Source organism: Hyla sarda, chromosome 1, assembly GCF_029499605.1.
Source record: "Hyla sarda isolate aHylSar1 chromosome 1, aHylSar1.hap1, whole genome shotgun sequence".
NCBI lineage: Eukaryota > Metazoa > Chordata > Amphibia > Anura > Hylidae > Hyla > Hyla sarda.
Window position 1 is genome coordinate 456,300,899 of NC_079189.1, and position 22,310 is coordinate 456,323,208.

General features: G+C 44.3%; 1 protein-coding gene across 1 annotated transcript in view; it reads right to left on the reverse strand.

Annotated features, from left to right (window-relative positions):
* TMEM132B (transmembrane protein 132B) overlaps positions 1-22,310 on the reverse strand; it is a 710,993-nt gene that overhangs the window by 91,967 nt on the left and 596,716 nt on the right. The gene's annotated exons all lie outside the window — the stretch shown is intronic.

A 22,310-nucleotide genomic window follows, 5' to 3' on the forward strand; every position in this document is an offset into this window, starting at 1 on the left:
TTGAATTTTTTTTGTCAAGAATAGTTATGCATGCTGGACAGCCCCCTCCTCCCCAAAATGTCCAATATACTGAAATGACATCTGTATTGGTCAGAATAACATACATGTCATTATTAAACTATAAATATGCAGTCTGAGCGCCCACGCATCTCTGCAGCCCCAGTCCACCGGCGTTTCCATATAGGAGCTTCAAGTCTCGTACCCTGCGGTCAGTACGGATGTTTCTATTTGTCTAATCAGCTGCATATTTATGAAGTCTTTCCTTTGTCTTACATCCCAGCACCATCATAGACTCAGCATTGGATTGTCTGCATTGCTGCACTTCTATCCTGTTCCTTATAGATATTAACCCCCGACAAGCCTGTGGCTAGTGATGCCATCTTTGCTTCTGCCTACACATGTATTTAACTATAACTCATTGCAATGCTTACTGTATATTACTTAAATATGCTAATTATTAAAGGAAAAAGCTATGATTTGTTTACTTATACTGATCACAGACAGTACATGTTCATAGGCCTTATATAGTTAGCTTATGTATAGAGAATTGTTGTCCAGGTCTCAAAAACTGGAAATAAAGGAAGGTCTATTTTAAAAAATGTATACTGCATGAAAACAGTAGTAGAAGATCAATACCTTTAGTAGGACTGCATCAACATCTGCATGAATGAATATATGCAGGAGGTATTAATACTACTAATAGATAGCATTTTAGTGCCACTTGCTTTACATTGATTTAATATACCATGAATATAATAGCATAAGAACACGTAAAATAAAAAAAGAATTGATATAGAGGACGCATAACCATACCAATAACAAAAAATGAGCACTTTTACTTGTGAGAAAATATAACAGTGTGTTAAACGTAAGACTCAATATTACAGAGAGCAGTGACAAAAAAGGTTATTCACCAATCCTTAGTCATCTCATATCACATATTTCATAACCAGTTTATGAAACCAATAGAGTAATTTGACTGAAAATGTGATAATATTGTGTAAGGCTTATGGTGTGATCTCAGAATTATATCTTGATTTCACAAGGTCCATAAAATGATGGCTTTTATAGAGGCCCCTTTTATTCGTTATTAAGAATGTGTAAAGTTTTGGCTGTTTTAGAGATTGTGGGGTCCCAGAGGAGAGACACCTCATGATCAAACATTTGTATTTCTTGATTCCTGCTTATGTTATCGTGATATTTGTATTTGGAAGATGCTGAAATCTTGCCTAGTTTGTTTCCTCGCAAGTTGCTCAGCTTGTGTTTCTCTGGGTCCTAGTGCCTTCTTGCCATTTCTGCTAGGGGTAGATTATAGTCTGATGCCATCACAGGGATAATTTAGTGGCAATGAAGTTTTGTGTAGTCTGGTGTCCTTTTAGATCATAGGGAAAGATCTAGAGAAAGATTAGGGTGAGTCAGTCTATATTTTTCTTTTTTTATATACACTCCTACACTGATTAATATACAATACAAAAAAAAGAAGCATATACGGACCAAATACAATTCATATTGCTTTAGGGTGTCGGAGGTATTATGCAATAAGCCCACTGGAGTGAGTCTCCAGCTGGGGTTACCTTGCCCTATTTTGGTAATTGTGTTTGTGGGCTTTGATACTTCCACTATGGGTCAGTTGGGTACTAGGCTGGCAGTGATCACTATATATAGTATTACTTTGATACTTATTACTCATTTGTATAGCTCTGGGGGCCTCCGTCTCTGCATCATGCAGTCCTATCTCGGATTGTAATTCATTTCATGATTATGTTTTTACTTGTTTTTTAAATGTATGTCTATTATTGCAGTTATGCTTCTATTTCTTTGTATTGTATATTTTTCTTTGTTTTGTCAGTTTCATTCCTGGTTGCCATCATTACCATTTGTTTTTATCATTATCCAATCCATTTTTATAATTATTCAATCTATCATCTCCATTTCCAGTCATTAAATGGTGGGTTAATCTCATTCTTTTTACTTTCTGATATTTCTTTCTGATTTTTTTTTGTTCTTTTTGCAACTGCTCGCTGACCGGGATGTAGCTCAGTACTGAAAGCAACAAGACTAAGGAATGGAGACCACCAAAGTGAAGCCCGATTTACCTGTCTAAAGACCTGCCAACATCATTAAACTATCTTCATCTCTGTCTCACCAAATAAAAATTCTATTTTCAATGAACTTCTACTTGTATACTGTAACTATTGTACTGCATATTCTAGAAGAGTGATGACTAACCTATTTGAGCCAGACTGCCTAGACTCGAATACTAAATCAACGTCTTCATCTCAAAGTGTAAGGGTGAAGCCAAAAAAAGAGAGAGGCCAAAGGGGAGGGGTGAAAAGGGTCAGAACCACTCAATATTGCATGATGCTACAACCTTTTTCTCTATGCTTTTGATGTACCAGCAGAGAGGCCCTTGTGTGCCACCTCTGCCATGCATGCTATATGTTCGCCATGGCTGTAGAAAGGAATTGATACTACACTTATGCAAGGTAAGTAAACATTAAATATGGAAACATAAAACAAGCAAGGAACAAATCTGCCAGATCTGACAACACGTGGCAACATTTTGGAACTATACAATTACAAAGTCATAGTAATTTCAGGAAGGAGGCTTAGGTTAAAAGCAATGTCTTTGGTGTTGTGACCTGCAGAAATGGCAAGCCAACTGTTACGCCGAGCGCTCCGGGTCCCCGCTCCTCCCCGGAGCGCTCGCTACACTCTCGCTACTGCAGCGCTCCGGTCAGATCCACTGACCCGGTGCGCTGCGATACCGCCTCCAGCCGGGATGCGATTCGCGATGCGGGTGGCGCCCGCTCGCGATGCGCACCCCGGCTCCCGTACCTGACTCGCTCTCCGTCGGTCCTGTCCCGGCGCGCGCGGCCCCGCTCCCTAGGGCGTGCGCGCCGGGTCTCTGCGATTTAAAGGGCCACTGCGCCGCTGATTGGCGCAGTTGTTCTAATTAGTGTGTTCACCTGTGCACTCCCTATTTATACCTCACTTCCCCTGCACTCCCTCGCCGGATCTTGTTGCCATTGTGCCAGTGAAAGCGTTTCCTTGTGTGTTCCTAGCCTGTGTTCCAGACCTCCTGCCGTTGCCCCTGACTACGATCCTTGCTGCCTGCCCCGACCTTCTGCTACGTCCGACCTTGCTTCTGTCTACTCCCTTGTACCGCGCCTATCTTCAGCAGTCAGAGAGGTTGAGCTGTTGCTAGTGGATACGACCTGGTCACTACCGCCGCAGCAAGACCATCCCGCTTTGCGGCGGGCTCTGGTGAAAACCAGTAGTGACTTAGAACCGGTCCACTAGCACGGTCCACGCCAATCCCTCTCTGGCACAGAGGATCCACCTCCTGCCAGCCGGCATCGTGACAGTAGATCCGGCCATGGATCCCGCTGAAGTTCCTCTGCCAGTTGTCGCCGACCTCACCACGGTGGTCGCCCAGCAGTCACAACAGATAGCGCAACAAGGCCACCAGCTGTCTCAACTGACCGTGATGCTACAGCAGCTACTACCACAGCTTCAGCAATCATCTCCTCCGCCAGCTCCTGCACCTCCTCTGCAGCGAGTGGCCGCTTCAGGCCTACGACTATCCTTGCCGGATAAATTTGATGGGGACTCTAAATTTTGCCGTGGCTTTCTTTCTCAATGTTCCCTGCACTTGGAGATGATGTCGGACCAGTTTCCTACTGAAAGGTCTAAGGTGGCTTTCGTAGTCAGCCTTCTGTCTGGAAAAGCTCTGTCATGGGCCACACCGCTCTGGGACCGCAGTGACCCCGTCACTGCCTCTGTACACTCCTTCTTCTCGGAAATTCGAAGTGTCTTTGAGGAACCTGCCCGAGCCTCTTCTGCTGAGACTGCCCTGTTGAACCTGGTCCAGGGTAATTCTTCCGTTGGCGAGTACGCCGTACAATTCCGTACTCTTGCTTCAGAACTATCCTGGAATAATGAGGCCCTCTGCGCGACCTTTAAAAAAGGCCTATCCAGCAACATTAAAGATGTTCTGGCCGCACGAGAAATCCCTGCTAACCTACATGAACTCATTCATCTAGCCACTCGCATTGACATGCGTTTTTCCGAAAGGCGTCAGGAGCTCCGCCAGGATATGGACTTTGTTCGCACGAGGCGTTTTTTCTCCCCGGCTCCTCTCTCCTCTGGTCCCCTGCAATCCGTTCCTGTGCCTCCCGCCATGGAGGCTATGCAGGTCGACCGGTCTCACCTGACACCTCAAGAGAGGACACGACGCCGCATGGAGAATCTCTGCCTGTACTGTGCCGGTACCGAACACTTCCTGAAGGATTGTCCTATCCGTCCTCCCCGCCTGGAAAGACGTACGCTGACTCCGCACAAAGGTGAGACAGTCCTTGATGTCAACTCTGCTTCTCCACGTCTTACTGTGCCTGTGCGGATATCTGCCTCTACCTTCTCCTTCTCTACTATGGCCTTCTTGGATTCCGGATCTGCAGGAAATTTTATTTTGGCCTCTCTCATCAACAGGTTCAACATCCCGGTGACCAGTCTCGCCAGACCCCTCTACATCAATTGTGTTAACAATGAAAGATTGGACTGTACCATACGTTTCCGCACGGAGCCCCTCCTAATGTGCATCGGACCTCATCACGAGAAAATTTAGTTTTTGGTCCTCCCCAATTGCACTTCCGAAATTCTCCTTGGACTACCCTGGCTTCAACACCATTCCCCAACCCTGGATTGGTCCACTGGGGAGATCAAGAGTTGGGGTCCCTCTTGTTTCAAGGACTGCCTTAAACCGGTTCCCAGTACTCCTTGCCGTGACCCTGTGGTTCCCCCTGTAACCGGTCTCCCTAAGGCCTATATGGACTTTGCGGATGTTTTTTGCAAAAAACAAGCTGAGACTCTACCTCCTCACAGGCCTTATGACTGTCCTATTGACCTCCTCCCGGGCACTACTCCACCCCGGGGCAGAATTTATCCTCTCTCTGCCCCAGAGACTCTTGCTATGTCTGAGTACATCCAGGAAAATTTAAAAAAGGGCTTTATCCGCAAATCCTCCTCTCCTGCCGGAGCCGGATTTTTCTTTGTGTCCAAAAAAGATGGCTCCCTACGTCCTTGCATTGACTACCGCGGTCTTAATAAAATCACGGTAAAGAACCGCTACCCCCTACCTCTCATCTCTGAACTCTTTGATCGCCTCCAAGGTGCCCACATCTTTACCAAACTGGACTTAAGAGGTGCTTATAATCTCATCCGCATCAGAGAGGGGGATGAATGGAAAACGGCATTTAACACTAGAGATGGACACTTTGAGTATCTGGTCATGCCCTTTGGCCTGTGCAACGCCCCTGCCGTCTTCCAAGACTTTGTTAATGAAATTTTTCGTGATCTCTTATATTCCTGTGTTGTTGTATATCTGGACGATATCCTGATTTTTTCTGCCAACCTAGAAGAACACCGCCAGCATGTCCGCATGGTTCTTCAGAGACTTCGTGACAATCAACTTTATGCCAAAATGGAGAAATGTCTGTTTGAATGTCAATCTCTTCCTTTCCTAGGATACTTGGTCTCTGGCCAGGGACTACAAATGGATCCAGACAAACTCTCTGCCGTCTTAGATTGGCCACGCCCCTCCGGACTCCGTGCTATTCAACGTTTTTTGGGGTTCGCCAAATATTACAGACAATTTATTCCACATTTTTCCACCATTGTGGCTCCTATCGTGGCTTTAACCAAAAAGAATGCCAATCCTAAGTCATGGCCTCCTCAAGCGGAAGACGCCTTTAAACAGCTCAAGTCTGCCTTTTCTTCGGCTCCCGTGCTCTCCAGACCTGACCCATCTAAACCCTTCCTATTGGAGGTTGATGCCTCCTCAGTAGGAGCTGGAGCGGTCCTTCTACAAAAAAATTCTTCCGGGCATGCTGTTACTTGTGGGTTTTTTTCTAGGACCTTCTCTCCGGCGGAGAGGAACTACTCCATCGGGGATCGAGAGCTTCTAGCCATTAAATTAGCACTTGAGGAATGGAGGCATCTGCTGGAGGGATCAAGATTTCCAGTTATTATTTACACCGATCACAAGAACCTCTCCTATCTCCAGTCTGCCCAACGGCTGAATCCTCGCCAGGCCAGGTGGTCTCTGTTCTTTGCCCGATTTAATTTTGAAATTCACTTTCGGCCTGCCGATAAGAACATTAGGGCCGATGCTCTCTCTCGTTCCTCGGATGCCTTGGAAGTAGAGCTCTCTCCGCAACACATCATTCCTCCTGACTGCCTGATCTCCACTTCTCCAGCCTCCATCAGGCAAACTCCTCCAGGGAAGACCTTCGTCTCTCCACGCCAACGCCTCGGAATCCTCAAATGGGGTCACTCCTCCCATCTCGCAGGTCATGCGGGCATCAAGAAATCCGTGCAACTCATCTCTCGTTTCTATTGGTGGCCTACTCTGGAGACGGATGTTGTGGATTTTGTGCGAGCCTGCACTGTCTGTGCCCGGGATAAGACTCCTCGCCAGAAGCCCGCTGGTCTTCTTCATCCTCTGCCTGTCCCCGAACAGCCTTGGTCTCTGATTGGTATGGACTTTATTACAGACTTACCCCCATCCCGTGGCAACACTGTTGTTTGGGTGGTCGTTGATCGATTCTCCAAGATGGCACATTTCATCCCTCTTCCTGGTCTTCCTTCAGCGCCTCAGTTGGCAAAACAATTTTTTGTACACATTTTTCGTCTTCACGGGTTGCCCACGCAGATCGTCTCGGATAGAGGCGTCCAATTCGTGTCAAAATTCTGGAGGGCTCTCTGTAAACAACTCAAGATTAAATTAAACTTTTCTTCTGCATATCATCCTCAATCCAATGGGCAAGTAGAAAGAATTAACCAGGTCCTGGGTGATTATTTACGGCATTTTGTTTCCTCCCGCCAGGATGACTGGGCAGATCTTCTACCATGGGCCGAATTCTCGTATAACTTCAGAGTCTCTGAATCTTCCTCCAAATCCCCATTTTTCGTGGTGTACGGCCGTCACCCTCTTCCCCCCCTCCCTACTCCCTTGCCCTCTGGTTTGCCCGCTGTGGATGAAATATCTCGTGATCTTTCCACCATATGGAAAGAGACCCAAAATTCTCTCTTACAGGCTTCATCACGCATGAAGAAGTTTGCTGATAAGAAAAGAAGAGCTCCCCCCATTTTTTCTCCTGGAGACAAGGTATGGCTCTCCGCTAAATATGTCTGCTTCCGTGTCCCTAGCTACAAATTGGGACCACGCTATCTTGGTCCTTTCAAAATTTTGTGCCAGATTAATCCTGTCTCTTACAAACTTCTTCTTCCTCCTTCTCTTCGTATTCCTAATGCCTTTCACGTTTCTCTTCTTAAACCACTCATCATCAACCGTTTCTCTCCCAAACTTGTTTCTCCCACTCCTGTTTCCGGCCCCTCGGACATCTTCTCCGTAAAGGAGATACTGGCCTCCAAGAAGGTCAGAGGGAAAACTTTTTTTTTGGTCGATTGGGAGGGTTGTGGTCCTGAAGAGAGATCCTGGGAACCTGAGGACAATATCCTAGACAAAAGTCTGCTCCTCAGGTTCTCAGGCTCTAAGAAGAGGGGGAGACCCAAGGGGGGGGGGTACTGTTACGCCGAGCGCTCCGGGTCCCCGCTCCTCCCCGGAGCGCTCGCTACACTCTCGCTACTGCAGCGCTCCGGTCAGATCCACTGACCCGGTGCGCTGCGATACCGCCTCCAGCCGGGATGCGATTCGCGATGCGGGTGGCGCCCGCTCGCGATGCGCACCCCGGCTCCCGTACCTGACTCGCTCTCCGTCGGTCCTGTCCCGGCGCGCGCGGCCCCGCTCCCTAGGGCGCGCGCGCGCCGGGTCTCTGCGATTTAAAGGGCCACTGCGCCGCTGATTGGCGCAGTGGTTCTAATTAGTGTGTTCACCTGTGCACTCCCTATTTATACCTCACTTCCCCTGCACTCCCTCGCCGGATCTTGTTGCCATTGTGCCAGTGAAAGCGTTTCCTTGTGTGTTCCTAGCCTGTGTTCCAGACCTCCTGCCGTTGCCCCTGACTACGATCCTTGCTGCCTGCCCCGACCTTCTGCTACGTCCGACCTTGCTTCTGTCTACTCCCTTGTACCGCGCCTATCTTCAGCAGTCAGAGAGGTTGAGCCGTTGCTAGTGGATACGACCTGGTCACTACCGCCGCAGCAAGACCATCCCGCTTTGCGGCGGGCTCTGGTGAAAACCAGTAGTGACTTAGAACCGGTCCACTAGCACGGTCCACGCCAATCCCTCTCTGGCACAGAGGATCCACCTCCTGCCAGCCGGCATCGTGACACCAACATTACACACTCTGGTTAGGTAGTCTGGGCTGCTGAGCTTAACCCAGTTAAAGGGGTACTCTGCTGCCCCATCGTTCTGAACATTTTGTTCCGAATGCTCAGAGCGGGTGGAGGGGGTCCTTATGTCACGACCACACCCCTCATCAGGTCACACCATGCCCTCTCAATGCAAGTCTATGCGAGGGAGCGTGGCGACCAACCCTGGGTGCTGCACAAAGATTATGGGGGTCCCAGCTGTGGGGACCCCATGGTCATACATCTTATCCCCTATCCATTGGATAGGGGATAAGATGTCTAGGGACAGCGTACCCCTTTAAGTAAATGACTTCTTATCCCAGTAGAAAGGCCATGGCAGATTGCATAGATATTTACTAATGTTGCACAAAGCCTCCGGGGGGCTAAACGCTCAGACAGACAGAGACTGATTCCCAGAGAATTATCTATCCAGACTGCAGACATTGAAGTGACCATGAGCTTGTACGGCTCGGCCCCCCTGATGAATTTACAGTAGTTGGACACTAATGCTTCCATTAGCTCAGCTTCCATTTAGCCCGTGTATGCCGTCCATCTGATTAATTGCTGTAAATGAGCTGCTCCCTCTGCTCTGTGCAATGTAGGTAGCTATGGATTACGGCCTCTTCATGACACCGTATACAAGTTCACAAAACAACTCTTGTTATGGATGACTTCTGTGCTTGTAGCTCCTATGAGATAATATCATTGATAAATGTCTGGAACGTTTTCCCCATTGCTTACTTCATGTTATCTGTATCCTTTGCTGAAAAATGGATTTCAATGCAGTTCAAAGGCAGAACTTATGAAGAGAAAAGTAAACATCACTTACATAGTTGGCAGCATTGTACAATAATCTCTACAGACACGCTGTTGTTGAGTCAGCACGTCTGATTCTATCTCGGCAGCGAAGGGAACAAGAAACTCAACCAAACATATGGGTACATGTATAAAAAGTGCTGCAGAGTTATTTATTTTTTATTTTTTTTTTACTTTTTATTAAATATTGTTTGAAATTGTGAAAGTTGCAGACTTTTTTTTGACTACCATATTTGTTTATGGACCAAAGTTGCATAGAAATTACCATGAAAAAGGTATGCCAACTTATGTTAGTCACATCCTTAGGTTGCTCTACTGTGCCATAATGAATGGCAAAAAGGTAATGGGTCAACAAGCACTTCGCCTATTGATGCAATGGTTCTAGCTGGGCTAGAGGTTTTGCTTTAATATTCATTCTTCTATAGCAGTGGTCTTCAATCTGCAGACCTCCAGATGTTGCAAAACTACAACTCCCAGCATGCCCTGACAGCCAACGGCTGTCCGGGCATGCTGAGAGTTGTAGTTTTGCAACATCAGGAGGTCTGCAGGTTGAAGACCACTGTTCTATAGGGTTATTTCTACTCTATGTATGCGTCTGACTGTTCTAAAAGGTTAAAAATAGCATGCTGTGGTGGTATCGTAACATGGAACACGTAGGTTGGTTTGTACTGAATAGTATCTTGCATAGTATTTATGTTAGTGGATAAAATGAATGATTTAGTACTTTAGCCATCTTTAACTTTGATAAAAAAAAATCCAAGACAATAAACGATTGTTTAAAGACACTTTATCAGCTTCTGTTATTACCTAAGGTGGGGGACTGACCTAATGGGTTGTTAACATGGGCTGACTGATGCAGGATAAAGGGCTAATCTTGCTGAATGGTGCTCACGTATACAGCTTTTATGAGCCTCGGCCAATTGTGCGGCCGCGCCACATAGACAATCGCTGGGTGAATTAAATAGGTTGATGTGTGGCTTACAACCAAAAATTCCAACAGCCACACAATGTGGATTTGCTCACTCTCCAGCTGATCACTGGCCTAAGTACATGGACCAAATATAGGGAATAAGGGTTCCTAGAAATTGTCCTGTGTAACAGTAAGGTCACACATAGCGTATTTGAAGCTGCGGACATGCTACTGACCATCCCTAGAGTCAGCGTCCTGCTTTGCCCGAGTGTCCTGGTTTGTCTGCTCATAGCAGCAATATGCCACTCGAAGCAGACACAGACTGAGCTGCGAGTCGTGCTCACTATGAGCAGCGTATTCACAGACATTGCCGCCGCTCGGCCTAGCAGAGGGAAAGACCACGATGTCTGTGTATACTGCACACATGCGCGAGCGACTTGCAGCTCAGTCTGTGTCTGCTCGTGGTCACGTTTTGCTACTATGAGCAGACAAACCAAGACACTTGGGCAATATAGGAGGCAGACTCTAGGGGTGGTCAGTAGTGCATCAAATACAATGTGGATGCGCTACGTGTGACCTTACCCTTAAAGAGCCTTTGTATCTGTGCAGAAGTCAAACCCCATTGTAGTTGCCATAATATGTATTGAAGAAATTCAATCTATAGCTCCCAGTCATCTATACAAGAAGACATTACGTTTACTTTAAATTGCAAAGAAAGGTCATATTTATTAATACAATGGCAGGAAAATACATTGATCCCTCAACTTACAATAGCCTCAACATACAATAGTTTCAACATACAATGGTCTTTTCCGGACCATTGTAACTTGAAACCAGACTGAACATACAATGCTAGGGACAGTCCAGATCTGCAAAACATTGAAATGGCTGGAAGAACAAATCAGAATGGACATTTCACTGGTAAAACCCCTGTATTATTGAAGTGAAGGCACTGAATTCCTGTCTGGTAGCACCCCCTACAGTGGAGGGAGGTATTACATGTTCTGTACTACTCTTAACCTATGCCACAGTTAGCTGCTCCTTTGGACACTAAGTAAGGGCGGCTCCATTTTACTTTTTAAGGACATTGTGTACTGTACAGGACCCTGAAGAAGCTTCTGTCCTCTACATAGTGATTACAGCTTCCAGCAGATCTTTCTTACTTTTATATGGAAGTACTTGCTATATCTATATTAGTTATCTACTTATTTTTGTTTAATCCTCACTTTTTCCTATTTTTAGATGAAATTTTGGTGGCTTTGGAACAAATTAGCAGGTTTCTAGAGTTCTGGTCTCAACATACAATGGTCGTCCTGAAACCAATTAATATTGTAACTTGAGGGACCACTGTTAACAGTTCAGCCACAATACTGAGGAAGTACAAAATAGTAGTCCACTGACATACTGACTATAAGGGTAAGATGGATGCTCCATTAGACCCTTTCCCAATACTTCAGTGTTACTCCCACTGCAGGTAAAAAGCCATAGTTGTATAAATAAATGTAACAGGGAAAAGGTTCCCATGGCTCATCTGGTCCAATCCCACAGAAGACATAATCCACCACTAACTGCTGGCAAAGTTACTTCTGAGTACGGTAGAAAGATTGCATGACATATTATGCAGTATTTTGCATCACCGCTTGTTATATATGGTGCCATGTAGCTGCAGACCAGTCAGAGTTTCTATGCTGACCCTGTCCTAACAAGAAACAATAAAAGAAGGTGACTATGTCTTATAAATCATGTTTTCTTCTACAATTTGTGGACTTTCACATGCATTTCCTTCATTTACCTTCAATATAGAAAGAAGCCAAGCTGGTGGAGGTAGTGTACCATTTTCACAATACAGGGGGACATAAACAATATTAGGCAGGTGGTAATAATATTCATATGCTTACCCCTATGCATATAAACATATACCAGTCTTGACCAGTTAACCCAATAATACATAGACAATTATCATCCCTCAAGAACTTTTTCTTAGCTGAATTCACTTCTTCCCGCTAAAAAGGATCGAGACTTCTAAATGTGACACACAAATTGAAGAACAAGCGATTTTCTAGGCAGCTAGTAATACTCTGCTGAATAATGTATGTTAATCCAATGATCATGCAGATACGCAGCCATGTTCAGCATTGGCTTCATGCCGTGCTCAGTTTAAAACCTTCCTACATTCACAGTTTGAGAAAGCAGTAGGAGTAGTTCTAGAGCATGCCTAGAAATACACGACCATATACTGTAGATGAAAACAAACAATTTATGCAATGTCTACAAGTGCCTTCACCACTGAGGGTGATATTGAAATGAGAAGTATCTATTTCAGCAATGTTCTCTTTATACGTTTCCGTTACAATACATTATGCACAGTACTGGTCATTAGAGATGAGCGGATCGAAGCTGACGAACCCGAATTTGTTACGAATTTAATGAAAAATTAGATTCACAATGAATGTGAATATCTCCGCGATTCTATCGTGTCAATTGCTTCATTAAACTCCATTTACTGCGGTCCGGGCTCCAGGGCATCTTAAATGGCGGATCCAAATGTCAGTACATGGGGCAAGGAACACTGGGAAGGCAAGGCGGGAAGGCAGATAGGCGGGATGACCCTGAATCACATGCAGAATGCAGCCTATCAGTAGCCAGTCACCCCAGTGATGTCACAGCCCTATATATTCAGCAGCCATTTTGCGGCTTGTCATATCATTCATTACGCTGCAGAGAGATAGGACGGACATCGCTGTGTGTGTGTTACACAGAAAAACTTGTTGCAGCAGTGTTTCAGCTCTTAGTCACCTCAGCCTTCTGTAGGACAAAGAGCACAGCGTTTCGGCACAGAAATTAATTCTTACTGCAGCGATTAACCCCTCAGTCACTGTGAACAGCATTGTATTACAGAGAGGGGTAGAGAGCTGTGTGTTGCCTCAGCTGTAGAAACGTTTTCACAGGAGGGTGAAATGATTTTTTAGGGCAAATCTGTGTCTTTGTTCCATAACAACTGGTCTCCTGGTTATACTAGTCTGTAGACGGTATAATCCATACCCAGCAGTCCATTCCTTATAGTATTTGAGAGAGAGTCTTTTTGCAATTTTGGGTTTAGTACACAGTGACTGTGTACTCCAGCATTGTTGTGTACTGCTGGTGCTGTGGGCAATTTTTTTTTTTGCATACTGTAGCACATTTTTCTGCCACATACCTACATCTATTTTGTACCTGTTAATCTGGCAAGGGCCTAGATACCTTGAAAGTCCAGGCAAAAGTACTCAACGGGTGTTTTTTTACCCTGCTGGTTTTTAAGTGTACTGTAGCACATTTTTCTGTCCTCATAAGTGCATACCACATACCTATATCTATGTAGATACTACATCTAATTTTGTACCTGTTAATCTGTCAAGGGCCTAGATACTGCTGGTTTTTAAGTGTACTGTAACACAATTTTCTGCCCTCATAAGTGCACACCACATACCTACAGTACAGACCAAAAGTTTGGACACACCTTCTCACATAGAGTTTTCTTTATTTTCTTGACTATGAAAATTGTAGATTCACATTGAAGGCATTAAAACTATGAATTAACACATATGGAATGATATACATAACAAAAAAAAGTGTGAAACATCTGAAAATATGTAATATTCTAGGTTCTTCAAAGTAGCCACCTTTTGTTTTGATTACTGCTTTGCACACTCTTGGCATTCTCTTGTTGAGATTCAAGAGGTAGTCACCTGAAATGGTTTTCACTTCACAGGTGTGCTGGTGTGGAGGATGAGGTGTGAAGGTGTGGGGGTGCTTTGCTGGTGACACTGTTGGGGATTTATTCAAAATTGAAGGCATACTGAACCAGCATGGCTACCACAGCATCTTGCAGCGGCATGCTATTCCATCCGATTTGCGTTTAGTTGGGCCATCATTTCTTTTTCAACAGGACAATGACCCCAAACACACCTCCAGGCTGTGTAAGGGCTATTTGACCAAGAAGGAGAGTTATGGGGTGCTGCGCTAGATGACCTGGCCTCCACAGTCACCGGACCTGCACCCAATCAAGATGGTTTGGGGTGAGCTGGACAGCAGAGTGAAGGTAAAAAGGGCCAACAAGTGCTAAGCATCTCTGGGAACTCCTGTTGGAAGACCATTTCAGGTGACTACCTCTTGAAGCTCATCAAGAGAATGCCAAGAGTGTGCAAAGCAGTAATCAAAGCAAAAGGTGGCTAGAACCTAGAATATGACATATTTTCACACTTTTTTTGTTATGTATATAATTCATAGTTTTGATGCCTTCAGTGTGAATCTACAATTTTCACAGTCATGAAAATAAAGAAAACTCTGAATGAGAAGGTGTGTCCAAACTTTTGGTCTGTACTGTACATCTAAGTAGTGTACTATTTTTTACCTGTTAATCTGTCAAGGGCCTAGATACTGTGAAAGTCCAGGCAAAAGTAATCACCGGCTGTTGTTTTACTAAAATACGTTTTTTTTAAAGCGTACTGTAGTGCATTTTTCTGCCCTCATAAGTGCATACCAACATCTAAGTAGTGTACTATTTTGTAGCTGTAAAAAAATCTTAATTTTCAATGGTCTTCTCATGCTTCAGACACCTCCAGGCTGTGCAATTCAGTCACATTATGGTCTCATGATTTAGGCCTGGGCCTAAAAAAAATTATGGTAGCGCTAGCTACCATAAGTATTCAATTGTGAAAGATTGTGAAGTCCTAGTGTCTACTCATGCTGCTGCCACCTCCAGGATTGTGTCATTCAGCCACTATATGGTCTCCTCATGCTGCCACAAACTCCAGGCAGTTATTCAGCCACTAAATGGTCTCCTCATACTGATGCCATCTCCAGGCTCTGTCATTGTGCCACCATGTGACTCCTTGTAAAAGTTGGTCCTTTGTACCAACACACCGGGGCCCAGGACACTAAAACTTGAGAGTTAAAATTTCAATTTCAAAATCCTCAATTTCAAGTTCAAAATCTTAAATTTCAATTTCAATTCAGACACTATATGGTCTCCTTATGCTTCAGCCACCTCCTGACTGTGCCATTCTGCCACTGTATAGTCTCCTCATGCTTTCAGTCACCTCTAGGCTGTGCCATTCAGCCATTATATGGTCTCCTCATGATTCAGCCACCTCCAGGCTGTGTCATTAAAGGAGTTCTCTAAGCTAAAACTTTTACCCCCGCTGTGCCCGGGCTGTAAAACTATACATAATAACCTTTCACTTACCTGCCTACAATCCCCCATTGTTCCGATATCGCCGTCCCGTTCTCCGGTCCCGGTCTCTTCCACTTCCTGCGGGTCGGTGACTTCACTTTGTGACTTCACTCAGCCTATCAGCGGCTGCGACGGGACATTGCTGCGGCTGCTTGATAGGCTGAGCGCAGAGTGAAGTCACCGACCCGCAGGAAGTGGAAGAGACCGGGACCGGAGGACGGGACGGCGATATCAGAACAACGGGGGATCGTAGGCAGGTAAGTGAAAGGTTATTATGTATAGTTTTACAGCCCGGGCACAGCGGGGGTTAAACGTTTTAGCTTAGAGAACTCCTTTAAGCCAATATATGGTTTACTGATGCTGCTGGGCCTGGGCCTAAAAAAAATTATGGTAGCACTAGCTACCATAAATATTCAATTTAAATTTCAAAATTCATCTTGTAATCTTAGGGATTGTGAAGTCCTAGTGTCTACTCATGCTGCTGCCAGCTCCAGGCTGTGTCATTCAGCAACTATATGGTCTCCTCATGCTGCCAAAACCTCCACGCTGCGTCTTTTAGCCACTATAAGGTCTCCTCAAGCGGTCAACACCTCCAAGCTGTGTCATTCAGCCACTATATGGTCTCCTCATGCTGCCAACACCTCCACGCTGTTTCATTCAACCACTATGTGGTCTCCTCATGCTGCAAACACCTCCCCGCTGTGTCATTCAGCCACTACATGGTTTCCTCATACTGATGCCACCTCCAGGCTCTGTCATTGTGCCGCTCTGCGGCAGTGATTCTAATAGCGATGACGGTAATCTGCATGTTATTCTGAATAACAGTATTATTTCACTACCCCAGCACACTCCATATGTGTGTTAGCACACAGCAAAGTGTTCTACACCCCTATTGAGGCTCTCTGTAGGCCAGAAATAGCCGTTTTTAATATAAATTCGACCCAAACCTAATTATTTTTGGAAAAAAATTTGGCGAATCGGCCGAATAAAATTTTTCAAAAGTTTGCTCATCTCTACTGGTCATGCTGTATATCTTAATCTACATACAGTAGTTTATAGATTTGGTTGATATCATTTGATATTATTTGCTTTAATATCAGCATTGCTCTGTAATTAAACCAACATGAAAATAACTTTAATCATTCTTCCTCTAAATCTGTGGTTGCACATATAAAGATCATCTAGTTGATAACATTGGCAGATGTCTTATTAAAGCTGGTAAGAAATAGGATTTTCACTGAACACATGTTTCACTGTCCTCCATAAGACATATCCTATGAGCAGCTTTTTTTCAAACCTCAGTAAATAGTTTCTAACAATGCTACGAGCAGACCCCAATTATATCCAACTATAATTGTGGAAACTCTCCTTGTAAAACTCTAACCCATCAAGGCATGGACTTGTCCTTCTGTATGTGGTATCAAGAAATTAACAAGCAGACCCTTAGGCCAGTTTCCTATGGGCGTGATATGGAACATTCTGGGCCCAACAGTGATTCTGATGATCTGAACTGACAGCTGTCACTTGTCACTTGCAGTCATAATATGGTAAGGTGGGGTTTTCATTGATCATATATTTTTTCAGCACAGCCTCCAGATGCTCGTAAAAGACATCTCACTGTGTTCCCTCTGCCACAGACTGTACACTATACCCCCCCCCCCCCCGACAAAGACTGTTCTCCATGATGTTTTTCTGTACCCAGTACCCTATGCCCCTATCCCTACAAAGACTGCTCCAAGGCCTCCCTCAGACAGACTGCTTCCAATGCCCCCCCCCCCCCCCCCACTCCTCTAATTGCTCCCCAAACCACTAAGTGAACAATTTGCCCTAGGGCCCACAGGTCTCATATTTATTCCACTGCTATGAGTTAAATTAGTTTAAGTTGCTGATAATATGGAATCCGATGAACAGATTCTACATTGTCTTATGTCAACCATGATCAATTGGTCACAATTACAGATCATCTGAGATGTAACTTTCGCACAGTCAACGCTTAACTGCTGCCTTATTGATATTCCTGCAGAGACTGAGGCTGATGGTATATTAGTACTGCTGTGCTTACTATTTGAAAGATAGTGGACATATGTGTGATTCTCAGTTCAGCAATTGCCAGGCCAGTTGGTATAACCTTGATCACTTTGTGTGCCATTTGGAAAGCTGTAGTGATATAAAACAGCACAATTACTAGTAATAAAGGATGAATTATAGCCACATTCACATCTCATATTGGGATGGCTAATGCAAGACGTTTAGAATCAGGTTAAGAATTGTAGACCAGCAGCATCTCAATGTGTCAGGGAAAGAGAATGAGTTCATAATGTGTAGTGGCCACTGAAGGTCATTGAGAACACTTAAAGTAAGAAAACAGCTGTCAAGAAAAGCCACATTAGCAATTATGTCTGGAAGCAATAGAAGATAAAGCAAAAACAATGAGAGGTGGCAGAGTACCAGTATCTATGGGGGCTGTAATAGGGATCCTGCCCCCAGATAAGTGAAAGGGACAATCTTATTACTCAGTAAGACAAAAAGTCACAGACGTTGTTCAGGGAGTTTAAATGCCAGAGGTTTTAGCGTCCACTGCTAAACTGTGGATTAAACACTACAGTGCATACACAGTATTGTGTCAGTATTTTGTGGAGTATACTTTGTGGGCATCCTACCTCATTTAATAGTGTAGATATACCCAGTAGGCTAGGCTGTTATTCAGTATAGTGCACTACATGTAATGAATAGTACCCTATTTAAACATTAGCTCTTCTGTGAGTTCCTGCAGCAGCCGCCTACTGAATGTTCCTTATGAAGTGACATTTACTTCCACCGATCAAATCACAATGCCTATCTGTCATGACCCCTGCTTCTGCTTACATCTTATGTTAGGCTGCGTTTCTGCCCTACCTGTTATGCAACACTTACACCTACATGTCAGATACAGAAAGTGATGTTATCCTGCATCCATAGTTACGTTATAGAGACAGAGAAGTAGCTGTGACCCAAAGACTTTTAGTGTCACCCTGATACCAGGTATAGAGTACGCAATCAAAACCGAAGATGGCAATTTCAGAAAAAGAAAAAACTGGCTGCACCAGACAAACTACCCATGGTGCATCATGACTTGGCTGTTATTGCTCCTTGGTAGAGTTGACCAAGCATTTCAAAAATTTGGTTCGCCTGGCTCGTAGAACTTTTTAAAACAGTTTGGTATGCGACAAACAAGGTCTGTGCTAGAGTTGAGCGAAGTTACAGTGATTCGATTCGTCACGAACTTTACGACTCGGCAGTTGCTGACTTTAGCCTGCATAAATTAGTTCAACTTGCAGGTGCTCCGGTGGGCAGGAGACTCTCTCCTAGGACTGTATCCACCTTTTCCACCCCACTGGAGCACCTGAAAGCTGAACTCATTTATGCAGGTTAAAGTCAGCAAACGCCGAGCCGAGAAGTTCGTGAGGAATCGAATCACTGTAACAATCACTGTAACTTCGCTCATCTCTAGCCTGTGCAAACCAGCAATACAATAACCCACAAAACACGTGTATAACACTGCCTAAAACCCTGTACAACACTGCTAGGTCAAGTAGAATTGTATTCAAGTAGTTAAAGTTATGGCAAATTTTGGTAGCTTATCATAAGTAACAGCTTGTTTAATGCTTTTTAACATTAACATAAGGGTGTATTAAGTATCCCTTTTTGTTAGCATATGCCTGCCAGTAATAAAATGTACACAGAGATTTCTGAAGACACAATGACTTTTTCCAACAGTTTCAAAAATTTCTACCTTTTGGGAGTTGCAAAACGATTGGTGTCCTAAAATAGTTAACCATTTGGGGACGCTAGCCGTACAGGTACGCCCTCCATCCCCAGTCCTTAAGGACCCAGGGTGTACAGGATATGCCCGTGGGAATTTTGGTGCCTGCCAATTCACAGGGTGAGGACCGGACCGGGATGCCTGCTGAAATCATCCAGCAGGCACCCCAGCGCAGCGCCTAGGGGGTCCTGAGGACCCCCAATATTGGTGATCGCCGCAAATCGCTGGTCAATACAATGACCCCATGACCCAAAAAAGGATGATGATCAGTGTTGTAATATATTACCAAACATCATCCGTACATCACCCCTCCCCAGGACAGCTGCACCATTCACATTGTATGAGGAGGGGGGTAGGAGAGCAGGAACATGTTGCTCCGCTCTGCTCATCAACATTTTGTTTCTGGTGCTTAGCAGGATGGAGCCCCGTGCTGCATCTCCCCCTCACAGTGAAACAAGTAGCATCTGGCATTGTTCTGGGCCCTCTGGCACAGTAGCGTTTAGGGAAAGCTTTAGTTAGGCAGGGACAGAGCTTTAGGGTTTAAAAAAAAAGATTTTAAAAAATTTCAGCGTACCATACTGTAGGTGTCCGCGGGTCCACAGCACCTTTTGTCCGCGGGTCCGCAGCACCTTAAGAGGCGTGACCCGGGGGGGGGGGGGGGTGCAGACCTTTTTTTTTTTTTTTAATAAACTATGTGGCCATCCCTCTTCCATATAAGAGAGTGGCCGGCCCACCCGCCGCTGATCAGTCTCGGGGGTAACACCTTAATTTTTGTTTTAAAAAAGAGCTTAACCATGTATTTAGAACAATAAAAAACAATGCTTTATTTATATTCCATTAGAACATATGTACGCATACTTTTGGGTCTTTATATTACACAATGCCAATACTTTTAAAGTGCATGAAGGGAGACGGGTACACGTCACTGCATCATATATTCAGTACAAAATGTCAGTGCATATCACATATAAGATGGAATAGCCATAATACTACGTATAATAATATGCATTTGGGATAGGGAACTAATCGCTCACTGTGGAGACCCTAATCCCTAAACTGTATATCCAACTATCACAAATATGTGCAACCATATGCAAAGTTCTGCTTACCGATTTCTATAGCAGTGAACTCCGGCACCTCCCCCGGTGCTGACTTTAGCCTGCATAAATTAGTTCAGCTTTCAGGTGCTCAGGTGGGCTGGAAAAGGTGGATACAGTCCTAGGAGAGAGTCTACAGCCCACCGGAGCACTTGAAAGCTGAACTAATTTATGCAGGCTAAAGTCAGCAACTGCCGAGCCGCAAGGTTCGTGACAAATCGAATCACTGTAACTTTGCTCATCTCTAGCTGAGTCCTTTAGGGGAAATTGGGCTGAGTCCCTAAGGGGTTAAGAAAAAATAGCTTTTTTATGACACCCTCCCCCCCCCCCCCCCCCAAAAAAAAAATATTCCTTTTTTGAGGATCATGGGTTGTTTATATGTAGTTGTAGCCAGGGTACAACAAGTTCTGTACAAGACTGGGTTTACTGGACTTGGTTTGCTCATCTCTACTCCTTAGCACAAATTATCCATTATGAACCCTTGTAAAATATACTTATGAGCTAGGGAAGATGTTTATTAATAAATCAAATGTCGCCAAAGGAAGGACAACAGTGAATTGGCACCAAACCATGTGTGTCCAAAGCTCATTGATGCACCAGTGTAGCAAAGGCTATCCTATCCAGTCCATCCTCCCAGAATAAGCTACTAAAGCATGAGAAAATGTGCTGAGAAATTTGGCGCAATCTAAGATAGAAAGATGTCAGAAAGTTCATTGCATCTTTTTTTTTTTTGCATGTGGTGCCAAGTATCCGTGCTTTATGGCTGATCTGAGTAAATGGCTCCTTATATGTGACAGATTTAAGTGTGTTGCCTACTGAGATACTGGGATCTGTCCAGCCCTGAATCATAGTTGTAGCTTAATAAATTTACCTTTTCTACAGCACCTGTTCCCTTTGATTCATGCAAAGTGTGACAAAAGGTTCTAACGAATAATCAAAATTGAAAACGAAAAATGTGACAACTTTCCAAACCTGGCATTAGAAGTAGCCAATGTTTTTCATTTTTTTTCTATTACAACTGTAACCTAGTTAATAGTATTCCTTTGTTGTCTGAAGGAATATATTCCTTATCCAGCCTAGCGTAAATTAAAATTTAATAGAACATCAGGTCGAAGTAGAATTAGGAAGCAAATGACAGCTGTTTAATTAAAAGCTAAAGCTGATTAGATGGCAGTGCCGAGAGGAATTCTCTAGAGGCCCAGTATAAAACTATTGAAACTCAAGGCAGAGATAATAGCTTTATTTAAATATGAATAAGCTCTTTGCAAGGCCGGTGTAAATGTTTGCCACCTCATTGGTCTGGACAAACTCAAAAATGCGAATGAGCAACTTGGCAGGAAAGCAGATAAGGAATTGAATACCTGCTGTCCACTTAAACTTCATCTGTGGCTTTATAAACAGGATTCGTTATTTGGATAAATTGTATCACTTGTTAATAGACCTGGCTTGGTAAAAAAAAAAAAAAAAGAAAGAAAAAAAAAGGTCAATTAAATGTAGGAAGTTTTATTTTATTCTTGGATAGGTAGCACACAAAAGGGGCAGAAAAAATGGCCAATTTACTAGCTTTTATTAAATTTATCAACACATATGTAGCATAGTGACCATAATCATTTCATTATCAACTGATACATTCCCTATCTTTATATGAACTAATGTGTTTTTGCATAATAGAAATAGCTTCATACCATGTTAATGGAGATAGCAAAATGTTGAGGAATAAAAAGTAATAAGCAAATATAGGCGTTAAAAAGGTTCAGCTAGGGGACAGAAACTTTGCTTCTTTCTTTTGCCTTATGATGGAATATGATTTGTCTACAAGCTTAATTTTTCACATACCGTATTTTTCGCCATATAAGACGCACTTTTTCTTCCCCAAAACTGGGGGGGAAAAGTCGGTGCGTCTTATACGGCGAATACACCCCTATAGCGGCGGTCCCTGCGGCCATCAACGGCCGGGACCCGCGGCTAATACAGGACATCACCGATCGCGGTGATGCCCTGTATTAACCCTTCAGACGCAGCGATCAAAGCTGACCGCCGCGTCTGAAGGGAAAGTGGCACTAACCCGGTTGTTCAGTCAGGCTGTTCGGGACCACCGCGATTTCACCGCGGCGGTCCTGAACAGCCTGACTGAATAGCTGGGTTAGTGCTTACAGTACA